We start from the raw sequence: 14,838 nt of genomic DNA, 5'->3' as shown, positions 1-14,838 counted from the left end.
GCGCGACGATAACGATCTGCGGCTTGACTAAAATCATTTTTAAATTTATTAACAAATGGAAGGAATAAAAAAGGATGAATAATAATAACAAACTTGCGAAACGTTTGAGGTAAAATGTAATAAGTTTAATACTTAGCCAATACAGGGAAAAACAAAACCGTATGAAATTGATCAACTGTTAAGAGCGTCAAGTTGGCGCCAGGATCACGTGCGAGAATCGATTCAGCGGAGAAGAAATAACTTACGTATACTAGTAGTTATTTCATGATTTTAGAATCAGGATTTGCTAATATATAGCAGAGTTTCAACCTCTATTTCACTATCGGTTAAAAAGTTTTTTTAAATTCATAAAATTTTATAAATCGGAATTATGCAAAAAACAGAATTTTTTCTTTTACTAATTAATTATATTATTAGTATTGATTTTATTAGTTACTAATTTAACTGTCAGTAATTAATTTTGAAATAAATATGCCATAGTTAACATGGTTCAATTTTTTTTAAATTTTTTGTTATGTAAATTCGAAATTGTAAGCGAAAGTTCAAATTTTTAATATGGCGCGAAATTTAAAAATTTGAATTTTAGCGCATTTTTATGTTTAAAAACTTATTTTAACTCATATATAATATATATAAATACTATAAATATATAGAAACAATTCAAAACATAAAAACCCGCTAAAATTAAAATTTTGTAATTTCGCGCGAAAATATAAAATTTGAATTTTAGTGGATTTTTATGTTTAAAAATTTTTTTCAGCTCATAGATATTATATATAAATACTATAAATATATAAAAACAATTCAAAGCATAAAAACCCGCTAAAATTTAAATTTTTTAATTTCGCGCGAAAATATAAAATTTGAATTTTAGTGGATTTTTATATTTAAAAATTTTGTTCAGCTCATAGATATTATATATAAATACTATAAATATACAAAAACAATTCAAAACATAAAAACCCGCTAAAATTAAAATTTTCAATTTTCGCGCGGAAATAAAAAATTTGAATTTTAGTGGATTTGTATGTTTAAAAATTTTTTTCAGCTCATAGATATTATATATAAATATTACAAATATATAAAAAAAATTCAAAACATAAAAACCCGCTAAAATTTCAATTTTTTAATTTCGCGCGAAAATATAAAATTTGAATTTTAGCGCACTTTTATGTTTAAAAATTTTTTTTAGCTCATATATATGTACATATAAAAATACTAGAAATATATATTAAAAACAATTCAAAATAAAAACCCGCTAAAATTCAAATTTATAAATTTCGCGCGAAAATAAAAAATTTGAATTTTCGCTAAAAATTAAAAATTTACGTAACAAAAAAAACTGAAGCATATTAATAATAAATCTTTAAAACACCTATGGCATATATATTTCAAAATATTAAATTGCCATAATGACTGTAGTCATATGAACGTAACCACCTCGAGAAGGATTTAAAAATATATAAATAATCAATGGTCTATATGTATGTGCATATATATACATAGTGCAATTGACGTTGAACAGCAGACAAGTGATATCGATCTGGCGATCTGCGTAAACGTGTAAGATTAGCGTTATGATATATATTTTTTTATGTTAGACCGCGGACGCGCCGGCGCCGTCGCTTTTAACTTATACAAGATAGTGTGTTGTGTTCATGAATATAGTGCGTCGGTAATAATTGAAGGAAAAAATACCTCATACATTCATATCTATATGCATATATGTACACACTTATATTGAGCAAAATGCGGTGCACGAGGTAAATAGAAGTAGGATTTCATGGTATTATGAACGTATAAACTCGATACCGATCTCCTTTATTGCTACGCGCGTTACACTAGACGTGTGTACTTGATACATAAATAAGTAACGGAATAAGAGGTGGTAGCTAGTGTAGTAAATATATATATATATATATATATATAAATGCATACATATATTTTACATTACCCGGTTAATACGGATAAAAATAATGGAAATAAGAAGGATGATAAAATAATATTGAGATAGAGAATGTCTGGTGCACAAAGGGAAGGGAATTAAAAGTACTAAGAATAATTATATATATATGAGTATAATATGAAACAGTTTAAAATCTAAAACTGCACATGAAATTTATTAACTCTGGAAGCGGAGTGATTTTTTTAAAAGACTCCGAATTCTAAGTGAATTCGGATTTGAATAAAATCCGTAATCGGTACCGATTTTTTACAGCGCACACGGAAAAAAATGATGCTAAAAATATTAATAGTTTGTAGTTTATTTTTGACTTAAAATAAGCATATTTGTATACTAATATCAAATCGAGATCATTATTTATTACAAAATGGCTATTATTTATATTAAAATTTGATACACATAGAAGAGGAAAATTTGTAATTTCGTAAATTAAAATTAATATGAAAAGGAAAGGTCTATAACACTGGCAGTGAGAAATGAGCAGAATCCAATGCGATTTGCGCCAAAATTTGTCGCTAAATAGTTGACAGTAAGTTGCAGAAAAGCCGATTTTATTGCTAAAACCGATTTCAAGAAAATCAAGTTACTGCTAGCTTATGCGTAAGATAGCAGTGAACTCGCAAAATCGGTCTTTCATAAGACGACTGATAGGTGAGAATTTGTTGCTAATTTGTGGCTGGAAATCGGAGCAAAAATCGTATCATAAATCGGAAATTAAATTTTTCTGAGGACTTCAAAGGGCTCTTCCTACTAGAGGATATCATAATGAAAAAAAAACGTTTATATTATGATGAGTTATTCCCAACAGGAGCAAAGTTAGAGGCCACCCTATAGAGAATCATCTACAGCCATCTCCACCCACCCTCAGATGGGCCTGAAATCGAAAAATTCTTAGTTCGTGCTATCTATATTTTTCTTGATTTATCTATAAATTGTCTTATTGAGAGGTTTGCATGTTTAGGTTTCCACTAAATTTAAATATAAATCCACCATTCAAACATAGTGGAAACCTAAACATGCAAACCTCTCAATAAGACAATTTATCGATAAATTGAGAAAAATATAGATAGCCCGAATCGGTTTTTCAGCAACTAACTAGCAACTAATTAGCAACGAATTTTGGCGTAAATCGCATTGGATTCTGCTCACTTTTCACTGCCCGTTTTATATACCTGAAAAAAAATCGATAAATTGGTATCTAGTTATTTATTACTATTCAAATAAACAGAAAAATTTAAAAAATTTACCACTTATTCGATTTATGTATATAATAAATTAATTTATAATAACGAATAAATAACATTTTATATTAATTATTAGTCAATGGGATAGAATTTATAAAATAAGAGTTAAAAGTTTTCGGTATTTTTATGAGCAAAAAATCAGTATCTAGTATACTAATTTTTCATTTTATTATTTACCACTTATTCGATTTATGTATATTGTAAATTAATTTATAATGATGAATAGATGATATTTTAAGCTAATAATTGATCAGTGATATCGAATTTATAAAATAAAAGTTTGTAACTTTTGCAATTTTCGGCTGGAAAAATCAGTATCTAAGATAGCAATTGTTAATTTTACCAATCATTACTTTTTAATAGATGTATGCCATAAATTAATTAATTTTCACTAATAAGTCACGTATTTATATACCTAAAAGTAATAATATTTACTTACTTTTTGAAATAATTAATAGTAGTTTTTAGGAATCTACAAAAATTAGTAAACTACTTTGCATTAAGTACACAATAGTACTAATTATTGATAACAGATTCCACTTTTTACTATTATTTATTAATTTTTAATATTCTGTTTTTTCCGTGCAGTGAAATTTTGAAATTTTGTTTCTTCACTCTCGGATGATATATAAAATTTGAGACGGAAACTTTTAAATGTAAAAAATGATGACTTTTAAAAATGTGGGTTATAGTAAGTTTGTGTTATCAGAAATAATAATAAAATACATGCGTGATAGTATAAGGAAGCATGTGTACCAGAGTAGGGACTGCTCAGACCGCTATCTCAGACGGCATCCAGAAAAGAGAGACGACATCAAGACTCAAGACGAGTAGGGTTTAAGAATAAAGAGGTCAGGGTCCGCGATTATATACATCAAACGTCATCAATTTCTTGCTTGTGATATATAAATATATATATACATACATACATTTTTTTTTAATTACAAAATGTACTTTGATTCCAAGGGTTCTTATTAAATATATCCACGGTTAGTATTTTTAGAAATTTATAAAATTAGCGGATGTCAGCGAAAAATTTTTTTTGTCCATTCAAATTTTAGTGCGACGATACTGCAAGTGTGGAGTGTAAAAATCGAAAGTGAACTCGGACTGAATTTTTAAACAGAAATTTCTTGTCCCTCGTTTTGAAGATTTCAAAAAATCACTCCGCGCACAGAAAATATTTTTTAGTGAAGTCGATCCGCAATGGATCCGTACATTTTTTACAGTATATATGTTGTGGCTGTCGTCATTGGTGCAACTAAAAATACACCTATTTATGTAAATCACGTTATATAAAATGATAATTTCGAGGAACTAGACTAAATTGATGTAAATAAATGGCTATCAATAACAGGATGAAGGATAAGGAATGAAGAAAAATTTTATAAAAAAATTGATTATGTATCTGCGCTATCGTTACAGTTGATTGTAATGAATTTTATAACGTCTGATTACCTGGAATAAATGTTAACTCTCATGTCATTCTGCGCGATAGATTTCCACAAGCTTCCGCTCTTATTTTCACGGGAATAAGCATATCGACAAATTTTTTTTAGTCCTGAGAAAGCTTTTTTCTTGAATTCTTAATGGAAAATATTTCTTGCTTAACAAAAAAAGTTAAATATGAACTCCTGCACTATAAAAATTGAAATAGCAATTAAGGGAAGCCATGGAGTCTTTGTAGGAGAGCTGTCGGCCTCGAAAATGGGTCAAAATGACGATTTCGACCACATAATCTTAGAAAAAATATCAAATTATGAAGTAATAGGGCGACAACTGTTCAAGTGAGTCAAATACGACCCCTTACACTAGAAAAATTATATTAGCGAATATGAAAAGCGATAGATCTTCTGTTAAGGGGGATAGCCACTGTAAAATTTCAAAAAAAAAAATTTTTTTATTAAATCAAAGTGTATATGTTCAAAAATATGTATCTAAAGTTTTATATGAAAATTCCGAATATTTTTCAAGTTATAGTCATTTTTGTGACAGCGCGTCAACTGACCGTTGCATCGACTAAAAACTTTAAACGCGTTTTTCTCGAAACTACTTTTTTTGAACTGGTGGCATCTGTAATTTGCATAAATATCAACCGATTCGCAACTTTTTTTTTGCCGTATTCGTCTATTCAGTAGCTAAAGTTGCACGTAGGGGATTTTGAAAATTTTGATTTTTAAGATTTTTTAGGGCTGTTTGAATCCAAAAAAATGAGAAAAAATAACGAGAAAATTTTTAATATGTCGCCATTTTTTTTCAAATCAAAATTTTCAAAATCCCCTACGTGGAACGATAACCATATGCATACAAATTACAACGCCGTTTGGTTTTTTTGTTTCTGATAATCCGTTTTTGAGTTAGAGATGACACCGTGGTGGGGGAAATTTTTTTGTTGCTCCACAAAAATGCTTATAACTTTGTAACAACATGATATTTTTTAATGAAAATTTAGGAGAATTATCTTCAATGTATACTTTAAAAAACAAAAAAAACCCGATCTCCAAATTCCTTTATTATTCCAGTCAAAAAAATTCCCGAAAATCACCTATTTTTTCGATCCTCACAGTGGCTATCCTCCTTGAGAGAGCTGTTTCTGTCTACAATGGGGACAAGTCCTAATTTTTTACCCCAAGTAATTTTAGATTATGAGTTTTTTTGGAATTAATAACGTGATATATATAAATATATTTTCTGTTTATATTAATAATAAAATAATAATGAAATTTATTTAATTTTCTTACTAATAAAAAGTAAATTTCTATTCTATGAATCTGTTGTCACTCTGATGACGAATTTATAATTCACTGTAATATATACGAGTCATACATTAGTAATATCTATAAACACATTCACATTTATACTTATATATATATGATTCATGATTCACTGTTTTTATCATCTCTCGTATCCTCTTTTGTCTTCTGTTTACATATATGTATATATATAATTAAATTTTTTTGCATTACTTTTTTTTTAATCATGCGAAATATAAACGTCTGAGTCATATATACGTATATCTACGAAGAAAAAATACAATTGCATAAAACTTAGAAAAAAATATTGACTCGCAGCAGCAGTAAAAAAAATTAACATCAGTCAATTACAGTATGGCGCCTTTAATTAACTTATTATGTATGAAGTTAATAACAGCGAGTAATAAATTAGCAATTAAAATTTATTAATATGCCTATTACACGTGTTCGACAAGAAAATATATAAAAAACTAAATAAATTATGAATAATTTTTTTTTATACATATATATATACAAACTTTTTTTTCTGCCCTATCCAATGTCTCTAAAATATTTCCAGTCATCGATGGGGAAAATGGGCCAGAATTAATTACTCTGCTGTTTACAGAAATTGTTCAGTTATGGGGTAAAAAATTCGCAATTTTTGAATAAAAAATAAAAAAAAAAGTCACTTCGTATTTTTTCTGTTTTTGGCCCGAATTGTGGGAAAAATTTTTTCTGTGTCGGCATTACCAATTATCGGCTGTTTTTTTTTGTAATGTGAATACATATATAAGTCTGTACAAAAAATTTTTTATCCCGGGTGGCCACGAACCGGGAAAACCGGGAATTATCAGGGAATTTAATGCAACCGGGAAATATCATGGAAATGTCAGGGAATTTGGAAAAGTATCCGGGAGTTAAATTGTAACAGTTCAAAATTTAAAAAATTTTAAATTATACACTAGTTATAAAAATTAAGGGATATTAAAAAAATTTCAAATTTTAAAGTGATTTTCCCCAGGTCGTAACTCGAAGGAAAATGGTCATACGACAAAAACAAAAAAGGCAAATTGTAGCTTCAAGTGTCTAGTTTTCTGATCTGGTCTTTATATTTTTTTATTATGTGCGGTTCCGGAGTAATCCTTAGAAAACTATCGAAAAATAAATTCACCAAATTTTTGCTCGTCTCAAAAACGGTCCTCGAGCTTCAATAAATTTTTTTCGATGATTATGATTGATTTTTTATTGCTCCGGATCCGTGCATAATAAAAAAATTTAAAGACCCAGGTCAGAGAACTAGACACTTGAAGCTACAGTTTGACTTTTTGTTTTTTTTGTACGACCATTTTCCTTCGAGTTACAAACTGGAGAAAATTACTAAAAAATTTGAAATTTTTTTAATATCCCTTAATTTTTGTAACCAGTGAATTTTGAATTTATTTAAATTATAAAATTTCTTATTAAATATTTTAACTTATACATTTTTAACATCGAATAATCAAAAGTAGGCAATATTAATTTATTTTATTGCCCTTTTTTCTGGTTTCTCTTATGATTTAACTATCAAATTAAATTATTAAAATTGAAAATATAATAAAAACTTTGAATATCTAAATGATACGAATAAAATTTCTAAATCAGGGAAAAATGTGAAAAACTTTACTGGAAAACCGGGAAATATCAGGGAATTTTGAAATCATTTCTTTGTGGCCACCCTGTTATCTGACCTATGACTTTTTTGGTTAATAAATTTTTCAGTAAATTCATTATTTGAAATTTGAATTAGAAGTAAAAAAAAAAAATTATGTACTTTAGTAAAAATAATAAAAAATAATAAATACATTCATGGTGGTCGTATGCCCTAGGTGGTCGTAGGAATACAAAAATTTACTGAATTCATTACCATCATTAGCAAGAAAAAAATATAAATTCCGTCATTTTAAATATTTTACTTGACAAGATAGAGCCCAATAAATAATTCATTCAATTGACAAAATTTCATATCCAGAAATTTTTATTGTAGACTGATTATATATAATATATATAATATATACCAGTAATCTGATATTTGTTTAGTCTATTACAGGATTGGCGGAAAGATAATTAACGAGTCTGAGTACTCGGGCTCTGAAATTTGCGTGGTCTTAAATTTTGGTCATTTTCTGACGATGGTTTTCGTAAAACCTGGTTATTATTTTCTTTATACTTATATATGTATATACTTAATAATAAAAAATATTTTTTTTGTTTCTATATCCATTATTCTTTCAGCTTTTGTTCTTGGAACGAGCGAGATTCGCTTGGGTCGGTAACCACAAGACTACTCGAGAAGACTCTCATGGTGGTCCTCTTCGCAGGTGGTCCATCCTCATCCTCATCCTCATTCTACAATATATATATATATATATACTATTATGGTGTATAGCCGAATGATGATGGTTAAGTTAAACTATATATGAGAGTAAAACTCAAAGTAAAAGAAAAATGATAAAAAAATGATGTTGGTTATTCAGCCGACCTCAACAAGACGATGATTGAGTATAATAATAATAATTCGTCAATAGAGACTTTACTCTAAAATTTTTAAATTTGAATATGAAGACACAGATTGTAATTTTTTAAGTCAGCAAAAAAATCCTGGTTTTATTACAGCCCTTATACTGTACTAAATTTTCGGAGTGAATGCGGGATTAAATGAAATGCAAAACTGAAATCACTCCCCTGAAAAAAAACTCCATATTTACGCTGTATAAGGAGTAATTTTTTCTAAAACTCCACTCTCTAAATATGAATTAGTGATTTATCACTAATTTTAAGTGAATATTCACTAATTGTCAATGCTACAATTGTACCACGCAGAATTAGTGAATATTCACTAAATGAATATGTGAATATTGGAATTCACTGATTTGATAAGTGAATATGAGAATCCACTAAATTGAAAAGTGAATATGGGAATCCACTGATTTCATCGGTGAAAAAAAATATTATATTGCGAAAAAAAATATAAGACACTTGTAATTAGATCCGAAATGTGATTAATGTATTAGAATCATTACTTAGAGGAAGTATACATGATTTTGATTGATGAAAAAATCCCGGTGACTGCTGGGCTCGAACCTGCATCCTTCCGATTCAAAGTCTTTGATACTATCCACTGCGCTGGCCTACGCATGTGATTGCGTGAGTGTAAATAGTATATTCGTTATGATACCAAACAATAACTGATGAAGAAATAAAAAATCCGTGATGTTATGATTGACGTACTCTTCATATAAATATATTATTGTTCTGTACTTCTATTTTTTTTTATTTTGAAAGTTTTGTATTAAAATTTTTAAAAATAGCACCATAATTATTAATTATATTTATATCTAGTAAAATATTTAATTATTTGCTAGTTAAAGTTACTAGTGAAATTGTGAAATTCATAAATTAAGAAGTGAATAACAGTTTCACTTGTAGAAATTATGAAAATATCGCTAGTTCAGTAGTGAAAATCACTAATTTGCTCGTGAAAATTATAATACTACATTTATTAGCGAGAATTCACTAATTTGTTATTTAAATACACTGATTATGAAGTGAATACTGCTTCACTAACGTAATTAATGAAATTTCCACTAATTCATATTTAGAGAGGCAGAACGAGTGACGGAATAAATTCAAATTTAAATAAAATCCGTAATCACTTCGAATTGACTCCCGAATTGACACTCAGTATTTACTATTATTATTATTATTAATTATTACAAATAATAAAAAAAGAACTGGATTGATTTATTAAATATATATAAGTACATATGTGTGGATGTATTAGACAACTATTTTGCAGCAATATTTATTTATAGTCACTGTTCAAATTCAGTAAGTCAAAAAAAATCCTGGTTTCGTTATGGCGCGTAATTTTAAAAGCTCGGTCGTTTAAAAAAATTTGTGATTAAAAATAGAGAAATAAAAATTTTTTAGTCGTTTATTGTTATATTTTATAATCAATTAATTATCTTGTGGAATTATCAATCATAGAGCGGAATGGGGCAGTAAATTATCTACAAAAAAGCCCCGAGTTAAATCTGTACGCCATAGAGTTTTTTATTTACGGAGGGTGAAAGTTTATTTTTTATAAAAATTATTATAAAATCACTCAGCGCTGGTAAAGTTTTAAAGTCACATAAAAAAATTAAACGACGATTTTTTATAGAATTGCATGGCCTGCAAAAAAGGTCTAATTGAATAAACTGATAAATTTAAAATTTAAAAAGTTGTAGGCATTTTAAAATAAAATCACGATAACAAAATAATTTAAATATTTTTTACAAATTTTAAATTTTATACTCTACAAATATATGTAGCGTATATAATCGATATGGCGGGAAAAATTTATTTGGATCGTAAAAAGTGACACTAAATGTAATAAAATAATTTTTATTTGTACTTTTGGCGCGCATGCTATAAAAATCAGCGATCTTCAAAAATCATAATTCGCGCGCGTATTTCCAGGATCATTTTTTCGGACTGAGTGGACACTAAATGATTTTAAATTCTGAGTATTAAAAAAAAATTCTCCAAAATAACCGTCATATATACTACGACTATATATATCTAGTCATCTAGACTCATTCTTTTGAATTACTACTGTTATATGCTCGGATGAATTCGTTAATCATGATGAGTAAATAAAGATTAAAAATTTTTCCACCGAAAAAAAACCTTTTTCTATCATCAGTAGATTGTTCCGCTCCATTCTTCATATTCACTAAAAGGTAAAAACTTAAAAATACCATCCTTTATCTCCTTGTTATTTTTATTTGTTTATTTAAGTTTTTTTTTCGTTATTTATGTTCAGTTATCATCCCTCCAGGTGGTCTCTCCTCTAGCTCAGTCTAATGGAGAGCGACCGCTCACTTGCTCTCGTCCTTTTTCCACCTCAGGATGAGTAGTACGGGTAGTAAAGGTATAATAGCAATAGCACAAAAAATATCTCTGTCTTGACGGGAGCCTCAACTAGCGGCCAGTTGATGATACATCAACAAAACTCGGATGAGTTTGGAAAAGGTTGAGATAAGGAGTCGAAACTCGGCCCGACAGTTTGTTCCACAAGATGGGACTCAATATTATTTATGGGAAAAAATTTTTACTTTTTCACCATAAATTTTTCAATTCTTAATATATGTCATGGAACTGCTACATTTTTTTTACCAATAGTTCAAATTTGAAAATTATTTATTTACTTTTATTCAACCGACATACATTTGAATTACTTATTTATTTATCTTTCTATAAATTCACTTGGAAAATATTCCATGGAATAAAACAAAATTATAACATTTGGTATAAAGCAAAGAATCATGAAGTAAAATAATAAATAGAAATTAAAATTATTACCTCACATATTTAGCTACGGAGTTTACTTTATATTACATTTTATTTTATTTACACGATCTATAATACTTGATTATTATCATAAACTCTTTCATAGTTCAATTAATTTTTTTAGTTTTTTATTAATTATTAATAAAACACTTTTTTTTGCTCTTAAGATTTGCCGCGAAATTTGAAATTTTGAATTCGATCCGCTGATTTAATTTTTTTTCACAAATTAAAAAAAAAACTTAAATTCTTTCATAGTAAGATCAATTATTTTATATTTTTCAATAATTAAAAAAAAATTATTTCGCTCCTGCGCTATGCCGCGAAATTTGAAATTTTGAATTCGATAGCGCGCTCATTTAATTTTTTTCCACAAATTCAAAAACTAAACTTTCATTCTAAGATCAATTTTTCATATTTTTCAAATATTAATAAAAAATAAATTTTGGTCCTGCGCTATGCCGCGAAATTTGAAATTTTGAATTCGATCCGCTGATTTAATTTTGTTTCACAAATTAAAAAAAAAACTTAAATTCTTTCATAGCAAAATCAATTATTTTATATTTTTCAATTATTTAAAAAAAATTTTTTTCGCTCCTGTGCTATGCCGCGAAATTTAAAATTTTGAGTTTGATAGCGCGCTCATTTATTTTTTTTTCACAAATTCAAAAGAAAAAGAAAATAAACTTTCATTTTAAGATCAATTATTTCATATTTTTCAATTATTAATAAAAAAAAGAAGTTTATCGCTCCTGCGCTATATGCCGCGAAATTTAAAATTTTGAATTCGATGATGCGCTCATTTAGTTTTTTTTCCACAAATTTAAAAACGTAATAAACTTTTTTATAGTAAAATCAATTATTTCATATTTTTCAATTATTAAAGAAAAAAAAATTTCACTCCTGCGCTATGCCGCAAAATTTGAAATTTTGAATTCGATCCGCTGATTCAATTTTTTCCACAGATTTAAAAAAAAATTAAATTCTTTCATAGTAAAATCAATTATTTCATATTTTTCAATTATTAATAAAAAAAAAATTTCGCTCCTGCGCTAAGCCGCGAAATTTAAAATTTTGAATTCGATCCGCTGATTAAATTTTTTCCAGATCTAAAAAAAAAATATGCAAGTAAACTGCAGGATCAAGATTTAGATATTTTCATATTATTGAATAATAAATGATATAAAGAGTCCTCATAAATTTATCAATAAAAAAAAAAAGAAAAAAATGAATATTTATCAATACGAAATAACTCAATAAAATTTAAGTTTATGACCGGAGGCATCGATACCGGACGTCGAGAGACCTCGAAAGGACGCGTTAAAGTATTGCGCTCGTTGCGTAAGGATTCAGGAGCGAGTAGTAGAGTGTAGTATAGTCAGATTATTTGTTACGGCAATGTAACGGGCGCAAGGTCACTCGAATTCTACTCAATTCCACTTGGTGTCCCAGCTAACTTACTATAAATATACATATTTATATTCATATACATAAACACATACATCTACATATATGTATGTACTTTCTCTTATTGCTGACCAATTTCTTCAGTGACTTAATTACATAATAAATAATTATTTATTATTAATTAACTCACTCTTAATCAATGATCACTGAAGATTTATATATATATGAGTAAATAAAAATAATGAAAACTCACGGGTATATATCAGAGAAAAAAATACCAATACAGTATCGGCCATTTGACGTCAATGAACAAACCGGTATTTATATTAACAAAATTCCCAAAGCCAAAAAAAAAAATTCCGTTTAGTCTTCCCATATAATAGACCGATAATTGAGCGGTCTAAACTGTACTCACATTATTATATACCTCTACCTGTATATATGTATATAAAAATATGTATTGCAATTATTATTGGATTTAAAAGACGAAAATTAGCAATAAAATACAGGCTATAGAATCTTATGTGAGTTTGGAAAAAAAGTTTATTTAAAAATAATCGTAGAAAAATAATTAGTATTCATAATTTTTCTCGGATGCTATTAAAATTTTTTTAGGCTTCAGAGGTTTTTTTATTTTTTTCATAGAAAAATATTTAATTCTTGGGAAATTTCAAAATTAGGTAATTTTTCTTGGATATGAGGGAATGCGGGGCAATATGAGACACTGTATAAAATTTTGGTTGTTTCAAAATATTTATTTGCGGTATCAAAAATCAAAAGGGGTCAGTTGGTCACTACAAATTTTAAACGAAATTTTCGTGAAAAAACAAAATTTTTGTAATTCAAGGACTGAATCAAAATAAAACCGGGTAAAATGCGACACTGTATAGAATTTTTGTTGTTTCAAAATATTTATTTGCGGTAACAAAAGTCAAAAGGGGTCAGTTGGTCACTAGGAATTTCAACGAAAATTTTCGAGAAAAAAACAAAATTTTTGTAATTCGAGGACTGAATCAAAATAAAAATGGAGTAAAATGGGACACTTTGTGTAGAATTTTTGTTGTTTCAAAATATTTATTTACGGTATCAAAAATCAAAAGGGGTCAGTTGGTCACTAGGAATTTGAAAAAAAATTTTCGTAAAAAAAAAAAATTTTTGTAATTCAAGGACTGAATCAAAATAAAACCGGGTAAAATGCGACACTGTATAGAATTTTTGTTGTTTCAAAATATTTATTTGCGGTAACAAAAGTCAAAAGGGGTCAGTTGGTCACTAGGAATTTCAACGAAAATTTTCGAGAAAAAAACAAAATTTTTGTAATTCGAGGACTGAATCAAAATAAAAATGGAGTAAAATGGGACACTTTGTGTAGAATTTTTGTTGTTTCAAAATATTTATTTACGGTATCAAAAATCAAAAGGGGTCAGTTGGTCACTAGGAATTTGAAAAAAAATTTTCGTAAAAAAAAAAAATTTTTGTAATTCAAGGACTGAATCAAAATAAAACCGGGTAAAATGCGACACTGTATAGAATTTTTGTTGTTTCAAAATATTTATTTGCGGTAACAAAAGTCAAAAGGGGTCAGTTGGTCACTAGGAATTTCAACGAAAATTTTCGAGAAAAAAACAAAATTTTTGTAATTCGAGGACTGAATCAAAATAAAAATGGAGTAAAATGGGACACTTTGTGTAGAATTTTTGTTGTTTCAAAATATTTATTTACGGTATCAAAAATCAAAAGGGGTCAGTTGGTCACTAGGAATTTGAAAAAAAATTTTCGTAAAAAAAAAAAATTTTTGTAATTCAAGGACTGAATCAAAATGAAATCTGGGTAAAATGGGACACTTTGTATAAAATTTTTGTTGTTCAAAATATTTATTTGCGGTAAAGAAAGTCAAAAGGGGTAAGATAGTCACTACAAATTTGAGTCAAAATTTTCGTGAAAAAAAATTTTGTACTCAAAATTATTTTTAAAAATTAAGGAGTAAAAAAAATAAAACGCGGAGTAAAATAGTCATCTATAAAAAAAATTTAGTCAAAATTTTGACCGTCAAATTTCTTCAAATAAAAGTTTTTAATAAAAAAAATTATTTTCCTACAAATGGAAGGGAAAAATGGAA

At 27.6% G+C, this 14,838-nt stretch overlaps 1 long non-coding RNA gene across 1 annotated transcript; it reads left to right on the top strand.

The window, feature by feature from the left end:
- Positions 1-1,561: 1,561 nt before the first annotated feature.
- Positions 1,562-8,795, top strand: LOC130674737 (uncharacterized). The gene is made up of 3 exons (XR_008991111.1): positions 1,562-1,763; positions 8,019-8,129; positions 8,214-8,795. It is a non-coding gene; the product is annotated as an uncharacterized LOC130674737 (long non-coding RNA).
- The last annotated feature ends 6,043 nt before the right edge of the window (positions 8,796-14,838 follow it).

The sequence above is a fragment of the Microplitis mediator genome, chromosome 9, assembly GCF_029852145.1.
Source record: "Microplitis mediator isolate UGA2020A chromosome 9, iyMicMedi2.1, whole genome shotgun sequence".
NCBI lineage: Eukaryota > Metazoa > Arthropoda > Insecta > Hymenoptera > Braconidae > Microplitis > Microplitis mediator.
Note: the sequence above shows the minus strand (reverse complement) of the source record. Positions and strands in the feature narration are given on the sequence as shown.